The sequence below is a fragment of the Anser brachyrhynchus genome (genome assembly GCF_964034855.1).
Source record: "Anser brachyrhynchus genome assembly, chromosome: 3".
Taxonomy (NCBI): domain Eukaryota; kingdom Metazoa; phylum Chordata; class Aves; order Anseriformes; family Anatidae; genus Anser; species Anser brachyrhynchus.
The window spans coordinates 56,079,805-56,092,307 of record NC_137696.1 but is presented as its reverse complement, the minus strand read 5'-3'; the positions used below and the strand labels follow the sequence as shown (position 1 = coordinate 56,092,307).

Here is a 12,503-nt window from a genome sequence, read left to right as displayed (position 1 = left end):
TTTGACAAAAATGTCATTTATCTTTGAAACAGAAAAATAAAAGTGTTGGATGAGAGCATATCCCTCCCAGAATGTGGCCCTCTGCATCAAGGTCATACAGTTATGAAGATGTTTTTCCTCCATTAGAACACAGTGCCATTATGATTTATGACTGCAAAAACCTTTTCAAATTAAGATTTGTTTGATTGTCTGTTTCTATTAAGGGTATCATAATAACACTTCTCCTTTTTCCAAACAAATGTTCTACACAGCCTAGCATCCAAACGACATGCACAAGGAAGTGACAGTGATTAATTTCTGTTGCTGAATTCTTTATTTCCAATAACTAATTTAAGATAGTCCCCACTTTTTAATAATGAAAAGATATAAATTCTGCAGGGCATTTTTGCTTAGGTAATTGATAAAACATCTTCATATTAACAACTGTAAATTATGACTGTATTGTATAAATCTGTCACCTAGCAAGTGTCCTCTAGAACACAGCAGTATAGGCAGCTACTGTGCACTGAGGCAGAAAACTTGTATTATGAAAAAGAACACATCACCACAATGCCAGAAGTTGGCTGAACAAATATATATATATATATATATATTTTTTTTTTCTGCTTGTGTTTTATCTGGATGATAAAGTTCTGATGACATTGTATATAATTGAAAAAAAAATATATATGTGGCTCTCCTGAGACTCATTCAACATCATTTTCCCATAGGAAACAGTAAAAGCACAATTTCTTGAGGCTTGTTTTAAAAACAAATTAAACAATCCACTGGAAAATTGCCTGTGGAGAACAATGGTGCAGTGGCAGACAGAAGAACTAGGTGACTTACCAAAACTTTCATAATATCTATGAATTTCTAGGCCTCTAGTCCATTCTTAGGTAAAACTATAATCAAGCATAGCTAAATTTGGACGGAATTTCAAAAATAAATAGCAAACTACCTCTTCATTCTTACAGCAAGTTCATCAAAAATTTATCCCAGCTTTTACAGGATCCTTTCTTAAAACTGGCAGGGCCATCATCTATTTGCACTGCACTATTTTTTGTTACACTGCAGTATCCTTTATAGTTTCACAGAAACAACAGGAGCTTTGGAAGCTGCAATGACACACTGACACAGTCACTCCACCACACTGTGTTTGGACACCTACATTATACTAGCAATTAAAATCTCTCTAGACTTTGTTTCTATCCAAGAAATCCCCTATCACGTATATTCATGCTACTTCCTCCCTTGTGTGTCTGTGCATGCACATATGTATACTATATCAGGGTTTATATCAAAAAACACAACAATACAAAAACCACACAGTAAGAAGGTTACTGCCAAAGAGCTCCTCTTAGACACTACGTAGGTCAGCAGAGACCTTGTTTATGAATGTGCAGGTGAATTTTAACAGCCCCGGAAAAGACATCAGATAAAGGATTGCAAAAAGAAGAGGACTCTTAGCTTATAGACCATTATTATTCTCCAAACATGTCTTCACAGACATGGTCTTAATAGCATTATTGCATTACTCAAATTTAACAACAAGAATTCAAATGATGCTGTGAGGACAGACGAGTAACACTTTTTCAGCACTCGGTTCTTTTAACAATAGTGTGGGATTTATTCAATGGCAGTCAGTCACGTCTTTCAGGGACCAAAAATCTTCCTCGAAACAACAACAGCATCATGTTACATTATTTTTGTGCTGTAAAGCCATTTACCAAGCATAGGAAAAGAAAATTACAGTAATTCTCAAATTGACCAGGATGAACATGCTCCTACTTTAAGTACACAGTGAGTATCACTACTGGAAGGAGAACTCTGAATTCCAAACAGACTTTGACATGCCACAGCCTGCACCTGAGCACACCTGCCTGCCTTCCTTTCCACATTTACTCAGCTGTGCCATGCTGAAGTTTGCTCCAGGTTAGATGCTCTGCTGGGGTCAACTTCGTCATAATCTAATCAGGCTATTATACCAAAAAAAAAATTAGTTTTCAAATTGCTGCAAGTATAAGCACCACCTTGTTTTTGCAAATGATAATATAATTAGGGGCTATTATAAAATAATCATTGCTAAACCATAATTTTGTATGTTTTCACTAAAAATGCACATTTTAAGCACTATAATTATTGCTATTATCATTCAAGTAATGTTTCTTGTAAAAGCTTCACTAGAAGCAGATTCTGAAAGATCCAACACCTTGAACAGTTACAAAGTCATAAACAAACTAAGAGTTCCTGCCTGTACCTTAAGAATTTACAAAAGAACTGAGCTAAAAGTCTTGAAAATGACACAGATGGTGCTTCATAGCAGTATGTCTCAAAACTAAAACTAAAAAAGAGGAAAAAACATAGGCTATGGATTAAGTTTAGAGTAGTAGCAATGTATTGATACTATGCTATGTACTTTAGTAGCTTCTCTCAAGTGAAATTCTTTGGGTAGACAGTGGACAAAACTGTGAGCATGTCATATCATAGAATCCAAGTCTGTGATAACTTTCTGCCAGACTAATAGTGTAAGTACGCAAATGTATGTTAATATATGTCATATTTTTACTTTTGCTTGTAACAGTTTATTTGAGAATGGGCTTTCATCTCCACAGCTTCTTTTCTTACTCAATACAATATGGAAAATACAACGCAAGATATGTAATATCAAGATCTATTCCAAACCCAAGGACTTAACTGCAGTGAAGCTTTAGGACTGCTGCGTACCTATTTATGAATATTAGAGCAGCATTAGAAATGAAGCAGGTACGCAGAACATCGGATGGGAGGAAATACTGTCGAAATACAAAGTTTCACAAAATCATCAGAAATTAGCAAATTCTGAATGCTTTACTTTCTAGGGCAGCCTACTAAAGATACTTAGGTATCCTGTAATGTACACCTAAAACTTAATCTAAGTTTAAATATAACCTACATTTACCTGAAGTATTGTTTCTTTAATTTTAATGTAAAAGTAGAAAAGCTGTCCAGAAAGGTACTGCTTTACAGTTAAATCCTAAGCCTTCTGATTTTAAGTGAGAATTGAGTAGATCAGAACCACAATGTCAGAATTCTGCAGCCCAAGGCAGATCCCTCCAGGAAATAATTGCCATAGGTTTTCTTCACGCTGACAAGCAGCCAAGAGAATGGAGAAAAGAGTCACTGCAAATAACAGGAAATGGATTTGAGATTTAAAGGGCACTCACAAAATGTTTCTACATTTTATACTTGCAAAGACACCACTTACTTTGAAAATAATTAAAAAACAAGAACTCTGTGTTCTTCTCAAACATCCCTTTTCTCTTATCCAGCACCTGCATGGTCAAGTCCTTCCTTTCTCCCCTTAGTATTTCTTCATAACACTCTGAAAATATGCTCCCACTTTCACATTGTCATGAAGTTTTCCTAATTTTTGGTTCTCTCAAATCTAAAACAAACATTTCTAACAAACTCCAAAACAATACCTGATTATTTTATATTTTTTAACTTGTAGTGATATCTGTCCTTTCCATATTCTAGAACTTAACTCTCTTCCTTATATGCCTCACATGGTGGTTACATCACCAAAGAAATAAAGTGCCACAGGAATCGTGCAGGCAGGGAAAGTACAGATCTCCTAGCAGAGTCAAGAGGAAGAGAAAGGCTGAATGAGTCCTTCGTTCACCATACTATGCTGGAGCACATTCTGTGACATCCCGTGGGGGCACAGATAATTAAAGCAACAGACAATTCAGCAGGACACAACAGGAAGCATATAAAGTAGCGTGCATATTACTCAGCAGGCATTACTGAGTGAGCCACAGAGGAAGTATTTTGGCCCACAGAAAGAAAACAAAAAGGGTAACTCCTCTGGTATACACAGAGGAAGAATTTATTTATTTGAATATGAGGACATATCTTTACAATTGGGATGCATGACATGAAACTAATGGGCAAGAGCACATCCTGTCCTTGTCAGATTTCCAAAATAAAAGAAGAAAAAAAGCTTTCACTTTTGTTACTGCTTTTGCTTCACTGACCATCACTGATATCATTTGGAAAATGACAATTTGTGACGGCAGTCTCCTGATATATTTTAACAGCTGCTCTCATGTGGCCAATGAGAAGTATTTCCTAGAGACACAATTGGAGCTATTTTCAGAATTATTTGATTATGATACTACTTCCCACACAATTCTCATTCCCAGTTCAGAGCATGAACAAAGTTCCTTGAGATAAGCTCAGAGAAATACAATGTTTCCCAAGTTCACCTTGTGGTCTGGCAAAAAGCAAATATGTGCAGTGTTTACTATAAGGAGTTAACAACTGTCATTGAATAGTTTCCATACCACAAACAATCTTCAGTTTCTACTACAGAAAGGGAAAAACATTTTTTTTTTTATACAGGCTTTTCAGTTGATGCTTTCTATCTAACATTTCTAGAAATGCATATTTATCTATGTCAAATACCCCCTTTTCTTCTCATCTCACTTCTTATATATAATAGAGAAAAAACATGTTTCTGCTCCTAAATCTTTAAAGTTCATGAAAAACAAAACAAAACAAACAAAGCTAAAAACCTTAAAATGCTATAACAAAGTACATGGCTACAAGGCAGTGTAGCCTTAAAATGCATGACAAACCAAGCAGAAGGATGTTTGTGTTTGTGTTTTGCTTTCTTTTTCTTTATTTTATTCAAAAGACAAATGTAGGAATATTTACAGGTTGGGCCATCTGACTTCATTTAATTTCTCGTTGACTGGAAACAGCAAAGTGTTTGATTTCATTTCATTTTCAGCAGCAATCTAGCATTTGATTCATAAGATCACAGAACAGCTGCAGCACATTTAGAAATAAGACTTCAGTTTCTAAAGAGAAAATTAAAAAAGTAATGCATTCTCCCTTGTAATGAATTTATATTCTCATTTTTGAGTAACTAGCACCACCACAAGAGACTATATAATAAATAGTTGCATCAAAAAAGTATCAGGATTATGTCCCTTCATAACTTAGTTCAGGTAAATATTAACAGACACAGATAGAAAAAAATAAGCCTAGGATTCTTGTTCAAATTAGAGCTGATCTGTGATAGAGTCGGCATTTGCATGACTAGGACAAAAAAAACATGCTTAAAAAAAAAAAAAAAGAAAGCTTATCCAAGCTAAAAAGAAAAGAGAAACATCCTGAATGACCACAAGCAATAACGTTCATACACATGAAATATAAAATGTTTACATATAAGAATGTGTTGTATAGTGGGCTTAATAGATGGGTTCTATATTTTTCATGTATGAGCCACATTATTTGCACACAATATCAGTAACATACATTTTACTTTTTTTTTTTTTTCTTTTTTGAGGGACCATAAAAGAAAGTTATATTTACAGTCTGAGATCTTGAGCACTGGATACCTCATTTACGGATATTTGCCTCTGAATAGATTTTATAGCCGAAACAACTCGGTTTCTCTGAATTCTCATGTCAAGGATTCTCGTGTCTCTGTTTTGCATCAGATTTCGTGATTATGCGACTTCACGGTGAGTTAGTTCAAATGGCTCATCTTGTATGCCAACACAGAAAAATAGATGAAAAGTTTTCTGTTGGATCAACGAGATACATCAGCTCAACTTGTAGTGATATTATCACTTGATCCAACGTAAAGTATGGAAGTGGGAACATGGATTTGGGGTAGGAGAGCAAACAGACTGTTCCTTTTAGTGGCCTCTTGCTACAGTGTCATTTGTATGGCTAATGCTTTTCACATGTTCTCAGTGTTCTCCATTCCTTCCATGTTAACACCCAAGATGTCTTCTTTAGCTGTGACCTAGCAGTACTTTCTACTCCTTGGAAAGGTGACATTGTACCCAATGACTTTGGCATGCTTACAGTAAGTACTAGTTGACAGACAAGTTTTTCTAATGCTGTTGTAATAAAAATTGTTATCCATCTTTGCAACTCCTTTGATAAGTTAGTAAGCCATATCCTAGGAGGCAGACCAAGAGTGCAAAGCACCTGATCTATTGATAAAGAAGGCCCAATAAGTTTGGAGGGGCAGCATTGTTTAAAAACCTTGTTAAAAAAAAAAACTTGCCTTCTAGTGACCGACACTGAAAAAACAGAGGTTCAAAGGGCAAATGTACTCCAATTCCTCAGAGAGAATTTGGAGCAACAGGACAGTTTAAAAGGAGTTTATCTGAAAAAATATCACAAACCCATCCAAGGCCAACAGGGCTCCTAAATACTGAGAACAGATAATCTGTTTCTGTAAGGAAAACATCTTCTTTTTCATCTTCTCAAAAATCCTCAACATATCACTTCTTTTATATGAGATCTATGATGGAGTTGTGAGCAGAGATCACCCTGGCTTCTTTTCAAAGAGACAGATGAAACAGAGACAAAACCATCCTTTGAAGGCCTGGATCTGCCAGTTCTACCTCATGTTCTTTTAAGTGGAATTGGAACTGGCAACTACCTGAATATTGTATCTTTCTTGAAGTTTAGTAGAGGGTATTTCAACACTGAACTAACTTACAGGTTTGGCCAGTGATGTGAACAGCTTCAGTGCTGAGCTACCTGGCCTGAGGAGAGATGACTGATGCTGACACCAAGCCTTTGGAAGTCACAGATGTCTGTCTGAGATGCTACAGAGAAGAAATCACCAAAGGCATCATAATCCTTTGAGATGCAGAGAATATTCATGCTTACAGGCACAGCTCTTGAAATAATGAGCCCAGGATCAAGAATAACAGCCCTTGAATACGGCAGCCTAGAAATTTTTCCTGTCTTCTCAGAAACAGTTGCTCTGGATCCTCTGGCAACAATTGCTTAATTGCTAGACTGTCTCCAGAGCTGCTGACACCACAAGAGTGTTTGCATGCTAAATATGGCAGGCAGGACTAAATTCTGGTAGACTAGGTGTCTGCCACTATGACTAGAGCATCCTCTGGAAAAAGGTGGACAGTAGGGAGAAGGTAGGTGTATGGATAAACACAAAGTTACCTTTTTTACTTCCACAGACTGAGTTTATAGAAGCTCAAAGAACAGGAAAAATAAAATCTAGTCACAAAACAAGAATGCAACAGTCCCTCACATAAGCAAGCTCTGTCATAAAAGAGACTGAGCACACAGCCAGCGTTTGATCTCACACTAAGCATGTCTTGTTGGTCTTTTGTTGTGGTCAACAACCATTTCTTCACTGTGATGTACTCTCCTAGTCTATGTGAACATTCACGTGAGAACAGACATATTTGAGGACCAAACACAGTTACAAGTTAACACAACTGAAAGGTGGTGACTAATTCTCTTTGAAGTTCTCTCTCCTGAATGTATACTTCACCACAAATGGTATGTTAGTCGCATAACAGATTTGTCTTCAGTTGTTTCAGCTCAAAACCTCTGGTTACTACACACTGAGACTGACTTACCAGGGTTAATTCACAGGAAAATTTTAGCATCTTCTAAAAATATTTTGCAGTCTCCTCTGCAAGACTAGTTTTAATTACATTGCCCTGGCATAACTTCCTCTTCTGAACTTACCAAATACCTCTGTCTCATTTTTGTTCTTGGCTGACTGGCAGAAGAAGTCTCATTTGAGAATCCCTGACTATTCCTTCTCTTGTGTGTACCCAGCCCAATGCAAATGAAGCTCTACAAAGCAGACAGTACTGAAGAGCATTTTAGTATGCCTTCATAATTTGATATGTTCGTCATGACAGTGCAACTCCAGAGTCCAGCACAAGTTGTGCTACTCCATCAGCTCAAGGTGCTGGTGAATATGGTGACTGTACAGAATCCAAGACTGGAGAGAAATTAAGAAAATATAGTATGTTAATTGTACATTAAACAAAATAAAGTGAAAATCAGATCAATATTTTTCCTAACAATTAAGAAATTGAATTCTCTTTGGAAATGAGAATACAGATTTCATTGTCATTTACCACTGACCTAAGAAGAGTGCAACCAACACAGGTAAAGCTGGTGTCCATCTGGATTGTTTTCTGTTAAATTGTATTGGGACAACTGTCTTGGAGATGGCTGAAATGTGCTCTCAACTTTTCTACTGATCGCGAGACTGAAGTCCTTGGGCAATGCTGGTAAGTGTTTGAAGTTATCATGCATATTTTCTGTGGGGTTGTCCTGGTTTTGGCTAGGGTAGAGTTAATTTTCCTCCTAGTAGCTGGTAGGGTGCTGCGTTTTGGATTTAGGATGAGAATAATGTTGATAAATACACTGATGTTTTAATTGTTGCAGAGCAGGGCTTACACTAAGCCAAGGACTTTTCAGCTTCTCGCTCTGTCCTGCCAGCGGGCAGGCTGGGGGTGCAGCAGGAGCTGGGAGGGGACAGACCCAGGACAGCTGACCCAAACTGGCCAAAGGGGTATTCCATACCATCTGGCGTCATGCTAAACAATATATAGGGGTGGCTAGCTGGGCTGGGGGGACTGGCTGCTCGGGGATAGGCTGGGCATCAGTCAGTGGGTGGTGAGCAGTTGCATTGTGCATCACTTGTTTGTACACATTATTATTAGTAGTACTATTATCATTGCTATTATTATTTTCCTTTCTTTTCTGTCCTAATAAACTGTCTTTATCTCAACCCACAAGCTTTCACTTCTTTTGCGATTCTCTCCCCCATCCCACTGATGGGGCGGGATGGGGGTGAGAGTGAGTGAACAGCTGTGGTGCTTATCTGCTGGACAGGTTAAACCACAACAGGGGTGTGCAGCAATTCCGCAATCTCCAGCAACCAAGACCACCTCTGAATTTAGATTTGTCTTCTCATGTTGGTTGTTCACTTCCACAATGACCAGTATACGTTCCTGTTCACTGGCAGAGAAGGTGGAGGGTGGCATCACCATGAAGGGAAGAGGAAAAGGAACAGAGACTGATAATCAGAAAGTCCTCTGGATTTGACTAGGTGATCAGATCAGCACCTACATTCTCTGAGGCAGCAGATGATGTTACAGGACAGGATGTATAAGGACAGACCAGATTTCTGAGGATCTTTCTGAGACACTGTACTTTCCATCAAATTGTCTAGCTACAACTATCTTAGCAATGATTCTGCAGCCAGAACGTAGCAGTATTAGCTCCAAGGAAGCACTTTTTAAACAGAAAGCAAGTTTTCAGATAAGCAAGGTTAATCCTATGCCAAGAATTTTCAACAACAGTAGCAACCAGGGCCACAATATTTGCAGTAGTACTCAAAATAGATCTAATCTCATGTACATGAGTCATGCATGCAACAGATATAGAATCTTTGTAGATACTCATTAAAAGAAGAAAAAAATCTAAGCATCAGATTGCCTATATAGGCAGAGAACCAGAAACACTAAACAATGGTTCTTAAATATAAGAAAAAAATTGATTCATACCTTCCTGGAAAAAAAAAAATATTTTTTATTTTTTTTTTAACCCATTAAAGTGAAGCAACAAAGTCTACAAGTTTAAAATAAAAAGCTATAAATATTTTGAACTGAATATTCTGGCAGAATAATTTTATTTCAAAAATTCTATGACTGCCACAATGCTATCATAGCCATTAGCACTAACGCATGGGTATACTGCATGTTCTGACCTTTAAATTTAAAATGACCTAAATCATAGTTGATTATATAATGTCTATGAGCTGTTCCTTTTCTCATCCTATTCCTTAAATGAGATTTAAAGTAAAGAAAAAAAAGGGGGGAGTGAGAGTTAGACCTGTTAATTTTGCATGCTGTTTGTCTTTATAATGTTTCTTTCCATGCTCATATATGAGTATTTGGATTTTGGATATTTTGGATACGTGAGCCCAGAAAACCCAAATGCAGGGGAAAAAAATTATGGAAAGGAGAACAAATTACACAAAAAGCAGTGCAAGAGGTAAGGAAATAACAAACATTGTAATCATACTACATGTTACTGTGAAATTACATTGAAAAATCATCAAACAGTTTTCCATGATATCTCATAAAGTATCTACTTTCTATATGTTAAATATTTTTTCCTTTGAGAAATCTCTCTCCTTAAAAACAGCAACAACAACAACAAAAAAACCACAACACAAACAACTTTTTTTGGAAATAATATGAAATTTCTATAGGAAAAACAAGTCTGTGTTTTTGACCAGTAACAGAACTATGTAATCAGTGCTGCTCTGCAACCAGAGCAGAGAATGTCATATCTTCAAAAAATTTGACAGGGTACTGCTAATATTCCCATCATGTCTCCTAACAGAAATGCTAGTTGAGCGCAGCAGGTAATGCTGTCAGATAAAGTACATGATGGCTTTGCTGTTGCAAAGTACCATAGTGCCAAAGTTCTGCTTTCTATGTGGCAATGTAAAACGATGAAGGAGGTGAGGGTAATGGAATAATGTGACTAAACAAGGTAGATGGGTTTTTCATTTTGAAAGCCCCCAACATTCAGCAGAGAACAACACACTCATGGAGAGAAAATTCTGTTCCTAAGAAATGCCAATACATCTCATTACAGCGACAGCACAATAGCATGGCTTTGATATTATTAAATTCACAGCTTTGATAAACAGCCCACAAATTACCTCTTGAAGGGAGCTGCATAATAATACCAGAAGCATAAAGAGAGGAAATGGAGTTTAATTAAGTGCTGCCCAACTAAATCACACCAGGAAAAGCATAGGGAGGTAGGAAAATGTTGAGGACTTCGGCTAGACATAGAGGTGGCAAGACAAAGTGGTCATGCAAAAGGCTGCATCTGAAAACATACTGAAGCTCGAGTGGGTTACACATCAATAGTTTCTGGAGACTGAAAGCACTCATTTTCACTCTTCCACATAGTCTCTTTCAACAAGCAACATTCATTTAAATAAAGCTCTTTTTCTCCCCCTTGTACACAGAGGGAGAAAAACAGTCTCATAAAACAAGAAAAATGAGTAAGGCTGAAATGCAAGTACTTTAATTCATACTTAATACTGCAAAAAATACAAAGCTGTAGTGCAGTGTACATTTAATAGCCCAGGAGTAAAGTCCTGGAAAAAAAAATACATAAAGGCAGATGGACCAGTGTAGAGAAAAGTTGCCAGTATTATCCTGGGGTTAGAAAGCAGTGCTAAGCAAACTTTTTCGCAGAATTATTGGGTGTTTTAAATGAAATGGTCAGGATTGGCAGGATGCAAAATACTAGTATGCATGCTGTTCTCCTGAAGTATCACAGCTGATAGTCCAAGAGTAGTACCAATCATTTGGCACTACCTAGCTGCACACAAAAAATCAAGGGCAATGTACCTTACTATATTTGGAAAGCATACACTATTATCTTAATTTTTCTTAAGAGTCTGACTTCTGTAGGAGCCATTAGATTCACCAGAAGCCTACTGCCACAGTGCCACAACACTTACTGACATTGCAAAGAGACTGCATTAAACTTTGTCTCTACTAATAATCCTTGACTCAGGCCATTTCATCTTGCATTAATGTTCTATTGCCCTACATAAATGAACTCTCAGAAGCACACAACAGATGATCACTGTCTTAAATTTAGATGCATTTTCAAAGATTATTTCTGTAAGCAACAATTCAACCATTTGATGGTGTATAAATTTATAGGCTTTTACGATTGTGAGAAATAATTCCATCTCGTTTGCACCCACTCTGATCCCTAAATTGAAACATATGCAAGTATACATCTGATGCATAATAGTTTAAGTAAGAGCTCCTTACGTGAATTTAATACTCAGTTACCTTCATAGAAAGACCATCACAATTGCCACGTGCATAATAATCCAAGCTAGCTTGCCTTAAAATCCAGGAATATTTCGTGACTGGCTCCAAAGCAGTGCGGTAACCCTTTACAAACAAACACAGGCAAATTTTGCAACATCTCCTACAGCTTTGCCTTTCATTCATTAATGAAGAAAAAGCACTTTAAAATGGTTTATGTAATAAAAAAAAAACAGAAGTATTTTTTCACTGAAATTCCACATTTCCATGGATTAGCCAAGTGCCATCCTAAAGCTCCAAGGAGGCAACTGTTACACTGCTTGTGCTTCCTTAAAGGTACTCACTTTAAGCTGGAGAGTGGGCAGTCAAAACAAAGAAGTTCAGCAGCACATTGCCTGTGCTAATAACAGAGAAAAGGCATCATCTACTAATTAACAAACCAATAATTGAATATTGATTAGAGTTTGTCAGATTTAAAATAATTGATTCCATCTTGAGTCTAACAACCAAGAGACTGTTAAAGATTTGTAATAAACAAAGGATCTTCAATTCAGGAACGCTTTGTCAGCTTCCTTATTGTGTTCTGCACATTGAAAGATGCAAGCAAAATATATCCCCCTATTTGATAATTTTCCCCATTTTTCTGTTCCCAAAATAAAAACAATTGGGATATCCTGAAAGCACAGAAGTCATACATGCCATTTAATTTCCACTTACAAAAGCACATCCAAGTATGACGTATTCAAGAAAAATAAGACCTGGCTACTGCTTAATGCTACACTCTTTACTGGAGATTTACGACGAAATTATAAGTGTTTCATGGCAGCTATGAAAAGTCAGTAACACAAAAGAATTAAGATGAAG

The 12,503-nt window shown here is 36.9% G+C and overlaps 2 protein-coding genes and 1 long non-coding RNA gene across 6 annotated transcripts in view; 1 reads left to right on the top strand and 2 right to left on the bottom strand.

Annotated features, from left to right (window-relative positions):
• Positions 1-12,503, bottom strand: part of SAMD5 (sterile alpha motif domain containing 5) — a 201,442-nt gene that overhangs the window by 49,270 nt on the left and 139,669 nt on the right. The window contains exon 4 of one of the 2 annotated variants that reach the window (XR_013948106.1): positions 1-12,503. This exon is cut by the window's left edge and continues 14,428 nt beyond it; it is cut by the window's right edge and continues 93,298 nt beyond it. The exons of the other annotated variant lie outside the window; for it this stretch is intronic. The gene's annotated coding sequence lies outside the window, so the exon portion shown is untranslated. 2 annotated transcript variants of the gene reach the window in all.
• SASH1 (SAM and SH3 domain containing 1) overlaps positions 1-12,503 on the bottom strand; it is a gene marked incomplete at its 5' end in the record, with an annotated part of 518,822 nt that overhangs the window by 410,592 nt on the left and 95,727 nt on the right. The window lies entirely within an intron of this gene.
• Positions 1-12,503, top strand: part of LOC308191539 — a 63,025-nt gene that overhangs the window by 32,227 nt on the left and 18,295 nt on the right. The window contains exon 2 of the long non-coding RNA XR_013948109.1: positions 1-12,503. This exon is cut by the window's left edge and continues 24,348 nt beyond it; it is cut by the window's right edge and continues 18,295 nt beyond it. This is a non-coding gene — a long non-coding RNA (uncharacterized lncRNA).